Source organism: Limulus polyphemus, unplaced genomic scaffold (genome assembly GCF_000517525.1).
Source record: "Limulus polyphemus unplaced genomic scaffold, Limulus_polyphemus-2.1.2 Scaffold317, whole genome shotgun sequence".
NCBI classification, from domain to species: domain Eukaryota; kingdom Metazoa; phylum Arthropoda; class Merostomata; order Xiphosura; family Limulidae; genus Limulus; species Limulus polyphemus.
In genome coordinates this window covers 75,167-86,169 of record NW_013665927.1, presented here as the reverse complement: position 1 = coordinate 86,169, position 11,003 = coordinate 75,167, and the positions used below count along the sequence as shown (strand labels likewise).

Here is an 11,003-nt window from a genome sequence, read left to right as displayed (position 1 = left end):
GGGTGTGACGGGGATTCGAACCCCGCGACCCTCAGATTGCGAGTCGAGCGCCGCAACCACCTGGCCATGCCGGGCCGAAGGTGTCTGTTAAACACGCTATCAGAACACTATTACAGTCTTCTCTTCGAGCTCCAAGGTATGTATGTTGTTATAATGTCAATTCACTTTATTGTAGTGCTTGTTTCTATACAACCAATACACTTGGGATTGTACTTAAACGCCTATTATGATGACTGTTTGGAAAGTGAGCTATTAGCGACATCTCAATAATATCTCAATTTAATAAACTCATCATGTTAGACTAAGATGGACTAATGATAGATAATGCATGAACTAATGAATGACCAAAGTGAACTAATAAGAAATATTTATGAATTACTTTTGGTAAAATAGCTAACGTGAAAATTTTATTAACGTTTTAAAATGTTATTTTATATCCTGTGACGTATCTCAGATTATTGGTATAAGCATAATTAAAATAAAGTGTTTTTCGTTATTCTGTACTACGCATTCTTAGGGTAATTCAGAATGTGTTGTTGTTTCGACTGCTATATTGTGGTCGTGAAGAAGAAAATGTTTTACGAAAACGAACTGTTTATTATAGAGGTAGTCCTTGTATTTTATGTTGACGTCATTTAGTAACCACCGTTATGAGTCTAGAGAGCCTTCACAAATACGTCATGAACTCGCTGATATAATGATTGTTACTCATCACTAGTCGTTTTAGTTATCAGTGATATTGACTCATATAATGAGAGCAAGTGTGAACGTTATGCAGGTTCGTATGTCAGGATCTCAACAGCAGTTAGAGCTTATTTCTTTACCTCTAGGTTGTTATAAGAACCTCCTGCCACGTGTCGCTTGCATTAACCATTATCTGACTGCAATTCCGCGCAAGCTTACTGTTGCGATTTTTTCATCTGCTCTTAGGCCAAACACTACATTCTTTTATCTCTAGTACTGGATGCTCTTACTGGGATGCTAGTCCACTTCCAGCTTTGAACAATATCCTGTGATTCTCACGTTTTGGTTTCCGTTCCTGACGCTGAAAGATGTCACAAATATATCTGATGTTTGCGAGAAGGTCTTTTGGAAAATCGGTATCATAACTAAGAAAGTAACTAAAGTGAAAATGAAGAGAGAATGTTATTTTTTATGTGAGCTATTTATTCAAAAGCGCACTCTTATAAATAAAGGATAACTACTTTGAATTATGGTAAAGTTAAATGTATTTGATTGGAGTGTTTAGGCCTAGTTTACAAGGTGGTGAGGGAATTAAAGCATTATTTAATCTGAGTTTTTTGTTTGTCTATCTGTTTCAAGCATAAGGTATAAACCCAAAATTACTCTAGGTATTTTATTTGTTGATTGAATAATGATGTATATTTCGTCTACTTTTTAGATAAAATTACTGATCTATTTGTACATCATCAGTTGGTAAATGCCTGTGTATCCATTGTATTGGGGAAGAGGTTTTAGAGTATTAGCATGCTATGGAAGAGGAGTTTTAATGTATTAGCATGCTATGGAAGAGGAGTTTTAATGTATCAGCATGCTGAACACAAGCTTTAGAATACATTATGTGGCATTCTGTTACTCAGATTTTATGACATAAATAATAGCTATAGAGAAGAATTTTAGGCCCCTAGGGTATAAGTATAGCTGTTCTATATTTGGGGTAACTAATCAGAGGGACAGAAACAACAACGCTTGATACCACAAGGGCTTTGTACGGCTTTTTAACCGTATAAGATAATTGACTGTTACTTTTTATAACGCGCCTACAGCTTAAAATGTGCCCGCTTCATTGTAGTTGGTACCTTGGATCCACAGTCCGATATGCTAACCACTAGAACACGAGGTCTTCTGATACTATTTTACTTTCATCTTAATTAAATGTGCCAACAATACCGATAACAGCAGAGAGGGTTTTGCAAATTGTCTTATGTTGTAAAATATACTTTTTAGCATACACTGTAACTACAGAGGTATATTAGTTCTGTTTCAGATTTTTTGCGCAAAAGTACACAAAATGCTAACTGGGAATAGTCGTCCCTGAGTTTAAACAAATAAACTAAAGGGTAAGCAGTGAGTCAACAACATCCGCCGCCAACTCTTGGGCTACTCTTGTCTGTAGGCCACGCTCAGTCCTACAAACATATATTTAATCGCATTATGGAATAATCTAAGCTATTATTTGACAAAACTCTTTGTGTGGGTGTGTGTGTCCACTTATAGCTGGTAAACCGCTGGACCAATTGTCACCAAACATGGTATACACCCTTAGGGCTACCCTGGAAATGACATAGGAGGTTTGGCGTTCATATATTAACTCCGTACATTGAGCTGGAAATTAACTAGTGGAAAAATAAAAGTATTCCTCACACACACAATAGTCAATAGAACAATGTAGTATTCTTCACACACAATAGTCAATAGAACAATGTAGTATTCTTCACACACAATAGTCAATAGAACAATGTAGTATTCTACACACACAATAGTCAATAGAACAATGTAGTATTCTTCACACACAATAGTCAATAGAACAATGTAGTATTCTTCACACACAACAGTCAATAGAACAATGTAGTATTCTTCACACACAACAGTCAATAGAACAATGTAGTATTCTTCACACACAATAGTTCAATAGAACAATGTAGTATTCTTCACACACAACAGTCAATAGAACAACGTAGTATTCTTCACACACAACAGTCAATAGAACAACGTAGTATTCTTCACACACAATAGTCAATAGAACAATGTAGTATTCTTCACACACAACAGTCAATAGAACAACGTAGTATTCTTCACACACAATAGTCAATAGAACAATGTAGTATTCTTCACACACAATAGTCAATAGAACAATGTAGTATTCTTCACACACAACAGTCAATAGAACAATGTAGTATTCTTCACACACAACAGTCAATAGAACAATGTAGTATTCTTCACACACAATATTCAATAGAACAATGTAGTATTCTTCACACACAACAGTCAATAGAACAATGTAGTATTCTTCACACAGAATAGTCAATAGAACAATGTAGTATTCTTCACATACAATAGTCAATAGAACAATGTATCGCTAATGTCAAATTTAAAGAAACCAAATTTAAATAATACGTTACAAAGACCAAAAGGAAAGAAACGGGAAGATGCTCAAGTACAATTTTATAACGTCTACAATCTTTACTTATAGTTTCTCTCCATAAGTTCGAGATTTTTTAGCTTTGTGAATTAGGTTTGTGCATTCTGTACTTAAGGCTCTGTGTGGCTTGTACTTAAGATAAACAATCTCAGTCAAAGTTTCAAATACCAACTAAATAATTCATGAAATCCAACAGTGTAGAGCCCTACGTCATCGTGATTTTAAAATTCACGTATTCGTTCACTAAATTAGTTTCTACAGGATAAATCAAATGTTACTTGATTCTTAGCTTTTGAATTAGTTTGCTATTTTTTTAGCAGATTGTAAACATCTTTATGAAATTTTTGGGTCGAATTTTACATTTATTTCTGCCTTAAAAGCTTACTTGGAATTAATTACACTTGAGCTATCGCCAACTTTTATCAGTCGCTAAAATTAAATATCGGGCCCTCATTTAGCAAAAGTTTCTATACGTACGTACGTATGCAACGTATAGAGGAAATAAAGTGGAAACAATAACATCTTGGATGATAAGTTTCAGACAATAAAGCCAAAAACTAAACAGCTTCAAGTGTTAAAAATTGACAAGTAAAACTAAGGGATGAATTACAATCCGAGAAAGATATTGGCAACATTTATATGAGGTTTAAAATATTTAGAAATGTAATGAACGATATAGAAAAATGCTGTTGAATCACGCAACCTTCTATTGTGCTGCCATCTGTTGAATATTATGAGACGTTAATATTTAGATTCCAAAAATTATACCTTCCTTATGCATGAAACATTTCATAATTTGCCCAAGTAATTTATTTTCTAGCCACAAGTTATCTCACGTTAGAAATCGATCATAAAAAGACATAAAGGAGAAAATAGAAGCACACGAATCGTTAAACTAATTTTCAGTAGAACAAGGAAAAATATAAGAAGTGGTGGATAAGCGTTATGTTATATCTTACAACAAATAATACACAGTCACTGTCTGGCCATGTCACGATCAGTTCTGATAGAATATTGTAATCGGTTTGGACTAATATATATCATTACTGTTTCTGACAACAGTACAACGTTCGACTTGGAATATTGCATACCACTACTGTTTCTGACAACAACGCAACGTTCGGTTTGAAATGCTGCATGTTATTATTGTTTCTAACAACAACACAACTTTTTTACAATAACGATCTCTACAGAAAATATTTTGGAGTTGACCCTCCTCTGGGCAAGTATTTTAGTATCCAACGTCCGAATATGTTAAAGGATTTATTTCACCTTCTTCAAAAGCGCTGTAGGACGATGATTTAATGGAACTAGATAGTCTTTGAGTGCTAGAGCGTCTTTTTTTATTATTATTATTTAGAATCCTTTCAGACTTCACTCCATAAAGGGGAACCGTTTTCGATTTTCACCTTGGAAGTCACTAATTTTTTGCTTATTTGTATGATGTGTTTAATTGAAGAATAAAAAGCATTATTTAAGCACAATACTAAGTGTTTAAAATATTGGGTAAAAGGAAAGAAAGAAAGAAGCGATTTAAAATTCCGAATATCGCAATTAATTAAGCAAAATTTTGTATCCTGAAGAGTATTTCACGTTTAGCTAAATCGCAATCAAAACGCTGTAAACTTATGATATACAGCATTTATGTAGTCGTTTATATGGTAACGCGATAGTAAAATAAAAGTGTTTATCAGTGGTTCAAGCGTATTATATTTGATTGGAAGTATTAAACTACTTATAATATCTTATAATATAAATTGGATCCTGTGGTACTGTCGATCAAGTGTATTTTTATAACATGATTCTGAATCTCCTTGTGCTTACAAAGCTTGCTACAAAATATTTTCAAGTGGGGCGGACAACTGTGGTTTTTAGCTTTCAAATCTCATTGGGTATATGTATATATATATATATATATACACACACACACACACACTCACAGGGAGTATCAGCTTCTTCGAATCGTCTAAGATAATGCCGTCATATACGATTTAGAATGAGCAGTAACTCGGTGATTTTTCTTGTTTCTACAAGAAAAGATCAAAAAGATTTATTTTGCTCTAGTTAATCGCCTGCACTTTATGTAGTAGAAAAGTGGGGTCATTACCAAACCTTCAAAGTCATCTATCTCAATAGCTATACTTCCAGTGTCGTTCATCATTTGTGACTTCACTGTCGCCTTCTTCAGCCGTTCATCACCTATATACCAATCTCAGGCCGTGTCGTCACTGTCATTATGTTCTCCGCTTAGCGAACCTAGTGATAAGATATTGAAGAGGATGGGTATCAGTTTGTTTTTTGTTGTTGTTAGAATGAAGAGTCTTCACAAGTTTTGTTTATGTTTTTTTTCATAGAAAAGTTTCATTTTCTTCTGGCAATAAACCATTGTTAAGATTTTTTTCTCCGTGTATTATATTTTCGGACATTAGACCTACCGGGCTCACGAGTCTTTCAACCAAACCTAAATAAGTTATGTTACTGCAAATGCTACACCAGCTTAGGTATAATAAATCATTTTGCATTATTAACCTGACTTTGCTCTTCTGACGTTTTTGTTTCTGCATTTTCTGGACTCAGTTGTTTTATTTTAAGTTTATATATAGGTATATTTCGCATAAAATTATATATACTTAAAAAAGAAGTCAGAAATACGGATTCTTTTGAGAAATCTTCCAGAGAGAAAACAATGTGCCGATTTAACTAATACTACATGACGTTATAAAGACTCCACATGAATATATCTAGTAAAAGATTTAAATTAAATTAAATAAAGCTGTTTACATTTACAGCTTACAAGCAGTGAATGATCTTATGTGGAATACTTATCTGTGCTTTAAGCCTTATCATTATGGTCTATTGAGAAGAGAGCTCCGGTTGGCCATATGGTAGAGTTCTAGATTTCGGAGCTAGCGAGCCTGATTCGAATCTATATGTACATGAGATACCATAAAATGCCCCCCCCCCACACATACACACTTTAAGCTGGGGGTTGCTTAATAAAAGTGGCAATCAATCGTTTAGCGTGGATGGTGGAGGTTAGGGTGCTGGTGACTGGCTGAAAGACTAGATTACCTCAGTAGCTTTGGCGTAAGTACAAAAAATAAATAAAAATGCAACTTACAAGAGGACACAAGAGCGAATCCTCAATAGCCAAGGTTATAATTAGATCTCAAATCGGTCTCAATAGATGGAGCTATGTTTGTTTGTATGTTTGTCATGGATTTCGCGCAAAGTTACACGAGGGCTATCTGCGCTAGCAGTCCCTAATTTAGCAGTGTAAGACTTGAGGGAAGGCATCTAGTCATCATCACCCACCGCCAACTCTTGGGCTACTCTTTTACCCACGAATAGTGGGATTGACTGTCACATTATAACGCCCCCACGGCTGAAAGGGCAAGCATGTGTGGTGTGACGGGGATTCGAACCCGCGACCCGCAGTTTGCGAGTCGAGCGCCCTAACCACCTTGCCATGCCGGCCCAAATGGAGCTATGAGTTAAATGTTTGTACTTGAAAAACAAATCGGTCAAGAGATGGAGCTACGAGCTAAATGTTTTTACTTGAAAAATAAATCGGTCAAGAGATGGAGCTATGAGCTAAATGTTTTTACTTGAAAAACAATCGGTCAAGAAATGGAACTATGAGTTTAAAGTTTGTACTTGAAAAACAAGAGGGAATCCTCAGTAGATGCAGCTGTAATCGGTCAAGAAATGGAGTTATGAGCTAAAAGTTTGTATTTGAAAAACAAAAACCAAAAAACTTAGAGCCATTTTAGGAGCCGCTATGCCGCAGCTAACAGTTACAGTGAGGATGCATAATTTGCGTAAAATAAACCTAAAGAATCTTAACGACGTGAAAACAAAATTTTAAATTAACGATTTTAAAATAGGATTATTACGTATAAAAAACGACTTCAAAGTTTAATCTTAAAAAAAAATCCTTGTTAAAACAAATTTTACTTGATATTATGTGAAAAGGGGGTTTTTAAAGAGCGGTTTCTTTCTTTACAAGCAAAATCAATTTTATATATAGAATAACGTTTAAATTATTCAGTAAGTATTTTAGCTAATTTCCCTAAGTCATCTTTTTAGAAATTAGACGTTTCTTATCAATTTATCCATCAATGTGTAACATCTATTTATGATGTTGTTTAGCGCAAATGTTCTGAAAGGGCGTAGCGATATGGAGTCTTGAGAAACTTTTTGGTAGCTTGCTTACATGGCAAAGTTTTTTATTCTCATATCTCCAATGAAGAGTAAACCAGGAATTCCTTACAAACGTCCTTTTCTTCAGATGTCTGGAAAACTTCACCCTTCTATACAAAAAGACGGTCACTAGCAGCTGTTGCCTTCCTATCACGTGATATATGATATCTAATATCCAGAGGAGGTCATTACTCTCTGAGAGAACAGTTTTTCATACGATGTCTGTTTGTTTCAATACAAAGTTACACAATGGCCTTCTGCGCTCTGTTCACTGCGGTTTAGGGTTGTAAATCCGTAAACTTACTACTGACTCATCAAGGAACCTTATTTACAGAATAAAACTTATTACTACTTTAATGGAAAATATCTCCAAGAATGCCTAATTTGATTTCTAGAACAGAACTTGTTAAGGAAACGCTTTTTTTATTGTAAATTGAATCATGAGTGAAAACAGTAAAACATACACACACACACACAGAGAGAAAGAACTTAGGAAATAGAAGGTAGGTTTTTAATACTACCCAAGACTATTTTCTGCGCTAACTGTCCCAAATTTGAGCCGATGGACTAGAGAGAAAGTAGTAAGTTAACAGCATTCACCACCAACTCTTAGGCTAAACTAATATAATAGTAGGATTTGACTGTTACTCTTATGAGGCACTCATAATCCTAAAGTGTAGATCGCGTTTCTGCAGCAACGGCACATGAACCATGTACTTTCAGATTCACAGTTCGGTACACTAAGCCACACTAATGAAAGATAAATATAATTAATTCAGAAATGAAAAGGAACTAAGTTTCGTATCTCCAAGTACTTTCTATATCTTACAGGTGGCGCTACAGTAGAAAAACAGTATTTAAAAAAAAACTACACTGTTGTCACAATCCCGATAAATCCCTGTCGTTTTAGACAGGCAGAAAGGGTGTTGTCAAGGTTTTTTAATGTGGTTTACCATTGTTTTTATCATGCATGTTTTTAAGTATCATGTTGCTATGTGTTTTAATATTATGCTCGGCGTAGAAATATCATGGTAAAGAAGGAATCAAACAACACACACATTAGGTGACACTGTCACAAACATTCATTATGATGATTAAGAGAATGTTATTCACTTGATGTAATTGCTTAGAAACAGCAACCGTAAAAGAAAATAGGGGGACAACTTGATAATTATTCAATACTACAGGGGTGTTTTATTCTACTTTTATGAGCAATTAGTTTGTTGTTTTTTTTCTTTTGTAAATACAAACAATATAAATATTTATCTAAATTATAGTCTGTATGCTTCATTTAAACACAACAGAAAAACCTTAATAATTATTTCTTCATTAATCTATCTTAGTGAAAATCGAACAAAAAAGTTTTAACGATTTTCTTAAAACTAAAGATAGGTATCTTGTGAATGGAAACACCCAATCATATTATAACAAAAATGTAATAGTCACCGTGATCCAATTTATTAAACAACATTCAGAGCGTTGATAAGCCAAGAAAACAACGACTGTCTTTTAAAAATGCTGTGCTAGAACAGGGGAAGGTGGGAATGTTATTGGTCGTATGTAGTCCACGAAATAAACGATCAAAAAACAAATTTATGATTTTGTTTTTCCGAAATGTCAATAGATGGCGAGACCTCATTGTCCTACAAATTCAAACACACTATCATCATTATTAAATAAAAGAATAACCTTTTTTACTTTATTTCTGTCAACATTTTGCTTTTTTCTTTCTTTCTAAATGTCTGACATTGAGCTCTAACTTCTTTTCAGCCATTAAATTAAATCATTTGAGACAGGTTGGGATTTTATCCGTTTATTGGGGTTTATACTATATTTTTGAGGATATGAATTTGTTTGGAATGTCTAAGTATATTTTGCAATATTTTACGTGGCTTTTGTATGACTTTAAATCTACAATAGTTCGAGTTTAACCCTACTACATATTCATAAACAAATTGATTCAATAGATTTTAACATATTATGAACATTTGGTAAAAATTTCACGAAGGATCATTTACTCATTTCATTGATTTACTCCAAAATAACAACAGATTTTACATAATTCAGCTACGCAGATTTCGAAAATAATATTGATTTTTTTATATCATGTAAGGATTTTTTTGTAAATGTGGAAAAAAAAAACTCTTACTTAGATCAAATAATTATTTCGTTCACCACAATGAATATTTTTTATTATTATGTTTGTTAATAAAAATACAAACAAACTGAAGAAAATGGAAAAAAAAAACTTATGCCAAACGAATATATATCCTCATTCATCCTGACTTTTGTGTGAAATCTACGTCTTTTAGTCTCAGAGCTACGTGCTGTGTTCTTTCTTTTATGTATTGCGTTATGACTTTTTGTGAAAAATCTGTATGTGATGGAGAAAAATGGATATCATTTTCGAATTCAGCGTACAGGAATTACTGTACAACATGTTAAAATTTCAAGACAAGAAAAAAAACATCGCAGGCCTGTGTAATTTATCGAATAACTTGCAGAAAATATGACAACCTATACTGTTTCGGGATCTTTAAAAACGCACAAAAAGAAAATCTGAGAATAAAGTTTTCATTTCTACAGCTCTTTAACATCCAGGTCACAATTATTCAGTTATATGTAGATTTATATTTATTATATTGTTTATGGTTAAGCTAAAGCTACACAATAGGCTATATGTGCTCTGCCGATTTTTAACGTTATAAGCTCACAGACTTACCTCTGAGCCACCGAGGGGCTTATTTTATTATAAAAAAAAGTCTGTAAAAAATAAACAAAGTTGGAGAGGAATATTAAAGATTAATGGAAAGACAAAACAAGCAAGTTAAAATTATTAGGGTGATTAAGCTACACGAGGTCTATCTGCGCTAGCCATCCCTAACTTAGCAGTGTAAGACTAGAGGGAAGGCAGCTAATCATCGCCACCCACAGCCAACTCTTGGGCCACTCTTTTACCTACGAATAGTGGGATTGACCGGCACATTATATCACCGCCAGGGCTGAAAGGGCGAGCATGTGGGGTGTGACGAGGATTCGAACCCGCGACCCACAGATTGCGAGTCGAGCGCCCTAACCACTGGCCATGCCGGGCCGATTAAGCTTGTCAAGGAGTAATAATCCGTAGAGTAATAGTAAATATCACATAAGACAATCCATTAGTCTCATTATATTGTTTTACTTAATAATCTAACTCTATTAGTAAGGGTATGTTACAGACAGAGCAGTCATAGAAAAAATACACATCATCTTCTGATTCACGTGACAAATATAGACTATCTATAAATTCATATGGTACATTCTTAGATAATGTGCATTCAGTGTGACTGTTTTGTTGTATTGTTTATTGAAAATTGTAATTTTATTTCGAATTTAGAAGACACTGTTTAGAACGATGTGTACGATGTCTATTCTTCTCTGAAAGAACTTGTCACAAGAGCTGCAGAAGCCTGCCACCTACTGGCAAGTATGAAAAATTATTTGTTTCTTGCAGTACACAATATGGGTCAGCGGTAAGTTTGCGGATTTAAAATGCTAAAATCCGGGACTCGATTCATGACAGTTCATTGTGTAGCTTATTGTTAAAAGAACAATATGAGAACATATTACCGTATTTTTCTGTCGAATAAGACGTCAC

The 11,003-nt window shown here is 34.2% G+C and overlaps 1 protein-coding gene across 1 annotated transcript in view; it reads left to right on the top strand.

The window, feature by feature from the left end:
- Window positions 1–10,757: 10,757 nt before the first annotated feature.
- The window catches only part of LOC106457324 (arrestin, lateral eye-like), a gene marked incomplete at its 3' end in the record, with an annotated part of 74,743 nt that continues 74,497 nt past the window's right edge, over window positions 10,758–11,003 (top strand). Inside the window, exon 1 of the mRNA XM_022383213.1 lies at window positions 10,758–10,832. The remainder of the gene's footprint in view (window positions 10,833–11,003) is intronic.